Source organism: Rhinolophus ferrumequinum, chromosome 2 (assembly GCF_004115265.2).
Source record: "Rhinolophus ferrumequinum isolate MPI-CBG mRhiFer1 chromosome 2, mRhiFer1_v1.p, whole genome shotgun sequence".
In the NCBI taxonomy this organism is placed as follows: Eukaryota; Metazoa; Chordata; class Mammalia; order Chiroptera; family Rhinolophidae; genus Rhinolophus; species Rhinolophus ferrumequinum.
In genome coordinates, this window is record NC_046285.1 from 37,220,740 (window position 1) to 37,228,353 (window position 7,614).

Sequence of the window (7,614 nt, forward strand, 5' to 3'; positions counted from 1 at the left end):
AAATTGATACCATGATTCCTTTTAACATAACTCAGCATGTGTCTATGCTATTATTTTGAAATCTTAAAAAAAAAATCCTATCGCTTATTTCATAGAAGGATAGAATACTACCCCTACCTTGAATATCTTCGTAAGAAACAAAAAAAACAAACAGTGCATTTCTCAAAAATAATTTCACATTTCAAGTTTGGGAAGTCTTGTTCAGTAAAATATTAAACTTTGCCTTTGTTTTAACTGTTACTGCATCATGAATCTCTGATAAATTAAGAAAAATCCAGATCTCATGAAAGAAATGGAAAAAAAAAAAGACAATATGCTTTGCAACTGAACGAGAGAGGTTTTAACAAACCTATGACAAGAGATTTTTGGAAATTTATGGCCTCTAAACCATAGTGTAGGAAAGCTTTGTTCTATGGGTCAAAGAAAAACACTGATATTGAAGGCAATATAGAAACAAAATAAATATTAAGAACAGTCATTTAGAATATGTTTACAAAAACTGAAAAAGAAATTAAATTTCCTGCTTTGCCCAGAGAATGTGACCAGGTAAGTCATGGACTTGAAAGGAATGGATTTTTTAAAGTGGCTGGGGCGCCACCCAGAGGAGCTGGCCGCAGCTGGAGGAGGAAGGGATGGAGCCAGGAGCCACGTTGGCATGGAGGGTGACACATCTCTGCTGCACCACGGGGTGGGATGGGACACTGGCAGGCTCAGACGAGGGTTTCATTGCCTTAAATGTCTTTGAACTAATGAAGCCAGATTCCATTAAAAAGACAATGTTCACGACCCATCCTGTGAACTACAGAGTTTGTGGACAGATTTATATTGGATTCATAGTGGTGTAATGCCTGCAGACTGCTGCAAGTTCCCCTAAGTTCTTAGAGGACCACTTTGCCTTTTAAATCAGAGAGTTGCAAAATTCGGTGAAGAATGGCCCTTGTGGGCAAGCACAAAGTCAAGCGACAGCAGTTGGACAGAATTTGTGAAGTATCCATCCCTGGGATAATGAATGGACCATCTGCCCCTGGCCCCTGGTGGCACTGCTGGAAGGCAGAGACTGCACCATGGAGATACCAATCCTGAATGACCTGACCACTGTGGCCCTCTGTGGCTCACAGTGCACTCGGGAGATCCATGAGAAGGTTTTAAATGAAGCCGTTGGAGCCATGATGTACCACACCATCACCGTCACCAGGGAGGACCTGGAGAAGGTCAAGGCCCTGAGAGTGATCGAGCAGATAGGCAGTGGCTAGACAACGACGTCTACATTAAGTTGCCAGCGAGCTCGAGATTGCCATGTGCGACATTCTGTCAATGGCGATGGAAGAGGGCAGATTCCATCGTCTGCCACATCCTCAATGTGTACCGGCAGAACACGTGGTTATACTAGGCACTGCCAGAAGGCATGCGGGTCCAGCGTGTCCAGAAAATCCGGGAGGTTCCCTGGGGAGCAGCCCGCATCTGGGGGGAGATGCTAGGCCGTGTTGGCTTCCACTGCACAGCGCAAGCAGTCACTGTTCAAGCAAGGCCTTTGGATTCAGCAATGTTTTTTAAAGTTTTTTGGGGTGACAATTGTTAGTAAAGTTACATAGGTTTCAGGTGTACAATTCTATAGTCAGCATCATCTTTTATGGCCCTTACTTGCAGAATGGGATAGAGCGATCCCTGGACGTGCAGAGGGTCTACACCCTGCAGGACTTACTGTATCAGAGCTACTGCGATCCTTGCGCTGTAATCTCATCAAGGAACATAAGCACCATCTCATCAACGACTTTGCCATAAAGCAAATGAGGCAAGGAGCGTTCCTGGTGAACTCTGCCCGGTGCGCTGGGTGACAAGAAAGCCTAAGCCCAGGGTCTCAAGGAAGGCGGGATACAGGGTGTGTGTGGGACAGGGGCCAGGGGATGGTGGGGTGGGGGTGGGGGGGAAGGGGGGGCAGACCTCCATGTGCACTAATCAGAGCCTTTCAGTTTTGCTCAGGGTCACTTGAAAGATGCATCGAATCTCATTTGTGCACCCCCACATACCCTGGTATAGTGCACAAAAATCAATAGAGATGCAGGACTTCACTGCCACTGAGATCCACCAGGCAATCACAGGTCGCATTCCAGACAGTTAAACTGTGTGAACAAGGGATTCTTTGTCACAACAGCTTCCTGGTTAGGAGTAGATCAGAAAGCAATTCATCCAGAGCTGAATGGTGCCACATACAGATACCTGCCAGGCATGGTGGGCGTGGCCCCAGGAGTACTTCCTGCAGCCCTGGAAAGGATCATCCCGGGAGGCAGCCTGTTAACTCACAACCTCCCCACAGCTGGCACACACTTCTCAAGTTCCCTCTCTTAACTAGCATACAAAACACTGGGACAATTGAGAGCATCCGAAAGAGCAATAGCAGGGAATGACAAAAGGTCATCATTCAGATAAACCTAGGACCAAGAGACAGTAAAAAAAAAAAAGAGATGAACTAAGAGGAAAGGCATCTGACAGTCTTTTTAACTGATTCTGCACATATACATCACTGACATTGCAGTATTCAAATGACAAAAGAGCTAGAAGCCGTGAGGCAGGAAATCTGAAGATGCCGGCTAACTATGGAAGCACTGAAAATCTAGAACTGTGATTTATTAACAACCAACTTCTGTTATCGTGTGTTAAGTTTTTCATCTGTGCATCAAATCACAAAGACTAAGTAGATCTTTTTCCTTTATCAGTCCCTTGGGAACTGCAGGTCCTCAACACCTTGCTCTAGAATGTTGCATCAAGAGGTCCAAACATCCAAACAAAACATATTAAGAGAAAAATCCCCATTTGTGACTCTAGTGCCTTCAGTCCATAGGGGCTGGTAATTTCTTTATCTAATAGGAAGATTAAATGACTACAAAACAGGAAGAAAATTGTTTGGCTGTGTTAGACAATTACAAGCATAGGACTGAAGACAGTGCAGAGAAGCCCCTCATCTGAACTGCATACTTGAGCAGGCACGTTGGTTTGTGAGTGCAGTGATACCCTCTGATGATGCAAAAAAAGTAGTAAGTTTCACAAGCTGTTTGTACTCAAATATGTTTTCTCAGTTCAGATCTTCAGCTATTTTATTGAGTGGAGAGTCTTAAACTGAAAAGGGTTCAAGAAGACGATTGTTGCATTTCCTTATGTCTCAGGAAATACTTTATGGCAACTTGTCTGATTGTCTATGAACAAATCCACATTTTTAGACATTGATAACGTCTTCTCCATGTGATATTTTATACAAGAACACTTCTGATGTGTTACTATATGTGACTGATTTTAACAAATCCTATTAGGTTTGTATCAACTAGTTACACATTATATTCAAAGTCTTTTGTGAATCATCAACTTTTTGTTTAAAAGATGGCCTATTTTGAGCCTTTGTATAGGTACATTACTGTTTTTCGCGAGAAAAACACCTTTCAAACTGTCTCAAACAGAAAAATAATGGCTGTCAGAAATACATTTTGTTTTAGTGTAACTGTTACTGTATTTTTTTATTGTAAAGGAGGACATTTAGCATTCAGTGCAATTTTCAATGAAAAGTAATAAAAAAGGCAAGGAATGAACTCAGGATAATTACTTCAAATGATATAGCAGAATAAAACACACGAGCTAAATAAAAGCCATGCACTTTTACTCTTGGTATATTTATATAATGCAAAGACATATTTAATGTTTGTGTAATTGTTTAATTTGCTTTCAAGGAAGAGACAAAGAGATAGTCAGCTGCTAGTGGATGTATTCTATGTTTTAACCCCTTCCTCATGCTTCTAGTACTTCCCACTTAATCATCATGAAACTCTAAGAGGAAACCATATAAGCCCTTCTTTTACAGATGAGGTTCACATGGTTTCGGAGCTTGCCCCCAGTTTCAATTCCATTTTATACAGAGGCAGAATGTCACTATAAACCCTGGTCTTTCTGGTTTGAAATTTGATATTCCTCCCACTTTACTATGCTGACATCTTAAGTTTTCAAGCCTCATTATCTTTTATGTTACCTCATTTTATTCTCATGAGAATAAAATTGACTCTAAAATATTGACTGAAAATAAATGAATATTCTCATTTTAAAGGCAAGGTAATGAAAACCACAATAGAAAAACTGACTTACCCTATTTATAATTTGAGTTGGAGGTGATAGTTTTGGATCCAAGTGTCAAGTACCAGGTGAATGTTTTTTCCCTATCATATCATACTTCTAATGCCACTAGGCTGGAACACAAAATATTTATAAAGAAGGAATTTAGTCAGAGCCTAAGCTATATACGTATTCAAACTTTGTGCGTATCCAGGATTGCTTGAGCAATGTTCACTCCAGTGTCATTTATCAGAAGGCTTCTTGTGCCTGATAGGACTGACCCTGATGAGATAGTCTCTGGCTGTAAGGTGAGCCCTGGACTAAGACCATGTAAATTTTCAAAATAGTGGCTTCCTACTTTTCTCAGGCAGGATTATGGACAAGTTCAGGGAGCAAGTTAAGCATGGGGGATCCAATGTGGGAATGAGGGGAGGACTACATTTGAGGGCAGAGGATTGCACTATTACTCAATTCTGTCCTGACCAAAATCCCCTCCTCCCAGAATTTATAGAAGGTCAAAGGGGCAAAAACATACTAAAGCATAAGCTAATAGTAAAAGTAACATTAGTAGAGGCACTGCAAGCATTGTGAAGTGTAAAGCCCCACTGTGTTTTGTGGCCTAATAACAGAAGGTAACTCAGCTTATGGAAAGGTATTCCCTCAGACTTTATTTAGCGCTGTAACTTATAGAGCAGGACCAAGAAGTAGAGCTCATGTGGATAAAGTACAGAAAAAACATTCATCTTACCAAGGGTAAGAACAGGATCACATGGTGAGAGCCCTGGGAATGGACGTCAGCTCAGAAAGATTTTTTTTTTTTACCTTTATATTTTAGCTTTAGGGTTTTTCAGGTAAAATCTAACATCTGCAGATATCATGGTGGACATTTTAACAATACTGTTAGTCAAGTGGTACTACTGTTTATTGAGTGTTTAATGTATGTCAGAAACAGATCCTGTGTTTCCATATATTATCTCATTTCATTCTCATATAAAGTATGTCAGGCATGATTTTTTTTTGTTTGTTTTACAGATGAAAAAATGGAGGCATAAAGAGATTAAATAAGTAGTCAAAAATAAAACAACTCTTAGATGGTGGACCCAGGTTTACACCCACACAGTTTCTCTAGAGGCCACGAGCTTGATCACTGTGTGTTACTCCTTCCCCAGTAAGATGCTTTATCAGAGATTAATTTTTTATAAGTAAAGTCCATTAAAAAGAAACAAAGCTGATTAATAAAACAAGTTAGTAGATGCACAAATATTGAAAGACAGCTAAAAAAATTGTGAATTTTGAACAGTTATGAAAATGACTATTTTAAAATTACTCTTAGTAGTTTTAGATATCTTGTGATATTTTAGTGACGCAAAAGAAAAGAAATTATTCCAGCTGCATAAGTCAAAACTATAATTTGAACTTTAGTTTACTTAATGAAATTCTATTTTAAAAACTAGTACTTCTCACATGTTTCCCAAAGTCTAACTTTAAATCCGGTAACCACTGTATCATTCATTCATTCATTCACTCTATTAATAATGATTTATCAAAACCTACTAAAATCTTTAGCTCTCTGTTAATTGCCAGGTATGGAAAAGGTAAAACGTCATAGACGCTGACTTCGACTAGTTTACAATTTAATGAGAAAATGAAAAAAATATGTTAAATGCCATGACAGTGAAGGAATAGACTTCTGAAAGAGTGGTGAGAATCCAAGGTCACCTCTGCTGAAAAGGATGGGGATTTTCTGCAGAGAAGCAGCAGCTAAGCTGAGAGATCCTGGTCTATTGCAAGCCTAGGACAAGTATTCCACATGGAAGGAATAATGATGAGATTTGACCTTTGTGTTCCTCATGAACAGGCTTACATTTAGTCAGAACGTTATGAAAAATCTTGATGCTCACTGAGACATTTTCAGAAGTATTCTTTATTTTTAGACTTCCGAATTTCCTTCTTAAACTGTTCCTTGACCAAGTTTCATACAACATACTTTGCTATACTTTTTACTCTTTGTTATTAGGCTTACTAATGAATTCTGTTGCTCACTTCAGTTGCATCAAATTATAACTGATTCTATCTGAACTGATGTTATTGACAAATGTAGTCTATGGAAACCTGGGCGTAAGCTGCATGACTATTCCACATAGTCATATCTCTCAACTTTTGCTTAAGCTTAATGATTAAAACAGAGTACCCAGTTATACAAATGTTTCCATTTTATTATTATTTGCACAGTGATCAAAGTAACCGTGGCAAAGAATTGTCATACCATCCTGTAAACTGTTTCTACTATTCCTTTGCTGCACACACATTTCTCTTAAATTTTACTGATCTCTAAGATTCTCCTGACATTTAAAACAGCATCTTGCTTGATTTCTCTTCATTGTATTAATTTTCAATCTCACAAGCTGAATCACATTGTTTTCTTTTTTTTTTTTTTAAGATTTTATTGGGGAAGGGGAACAGGACTTTATTGGGGTACAGTGTGTACTTTCAGGACTTTTTTTTCCTTTCCCAAGTCAAGTTGTTGTCATTTCAATCTTAGTTGTGGAGGGTACAGCTCAGCTCCAGGTCCAGTTGCGGTTGCTAGTTGCAGGGGGCGCAGCCCACCATCCCTTGTGGGAGTTGAACCGGCAACCTTGTGGTTGAGAGAATGTGGTCCAACCAACTGAGCCATCTGGGAGGCAGCTCAGCTTAAGGTGCTGTGTTCAATCTTAGTTGCGGGGGGTGGGGGGAGCCCACCATCCCTTGAGGGATTCGAGGAGTTGAACCAGCAACCTTGTGGTTGAGAGCCCACTGGCCCATGTGGGAATCGAACCGGCAGCCTTCGGAGTTAGGATCATGGAGCTCCAACCGCCTGAGCCACCGGGCTGGCCCAAGCTGAATCACATTTTAAAGTCCTCCTTAGATGCTCTTAGAGCCTTCCTGTCTTTTACAATTTTGTCTCACTTTTCCATTTTGTATGATTTCAAAGCTTATTACATTTATTTAAGAACTGATGTAAAGAGAAAAGGATTCATGGACTAAGGGTTACTCTGATTCCCACACACTTCACGAGACTTTTGCAGGTCAAAAGATGGGGGCCATCAGCTGGGATGCTGAGTTAAAGCCTAAGTGGGAGAGAAAAGAAAGAGTAAGTAAAGCAGTAGCATCTATGTACCCCTTCTCTAATCTTCTCACACCTAAGTCAAACCTAAACATGAAAGCAGACATGTGTACTCTCTTGGGTCAGTCACATATTTCAAGCCCATATTTCCAAGCTTAATAATGTGGTTATTAGCTCTCAGAACTCCCTTCTACTTACATCACAAGGAAGATGAACTTTTTTGTTATTCTATCTGACAATATGGTCCTATTGAATATTTCCTTCAGGAGGCTCTCTCAAACACTTTTCTGGGAAATGTCGACAGTGCATCATAAAAGGTTAACCAGTATTTAAATAAATTTAGAAAATACAGAACACTATATCCCCTTGAGTATTCACTGTATATATAATCATATTAAAGGATGAGAAAAATTCCAGAC

At 39.8% G+C, this 7,614-nt stretch overlaps 1 pseudogene; it reads left to right on the forward strand.

Moving 5' to 3' along the window:
- The first annotated feature begins 930 nt into the window (after nt 1-930).
- On the forward strand, nt 931-2,395 carry LOC117012937 (C-terminal-binding protein 2-like; annotated as a pseudogene).
- The last annotated feature ends 5,219 nt before the right edge of the window (nt 2,396-7,614 follow it).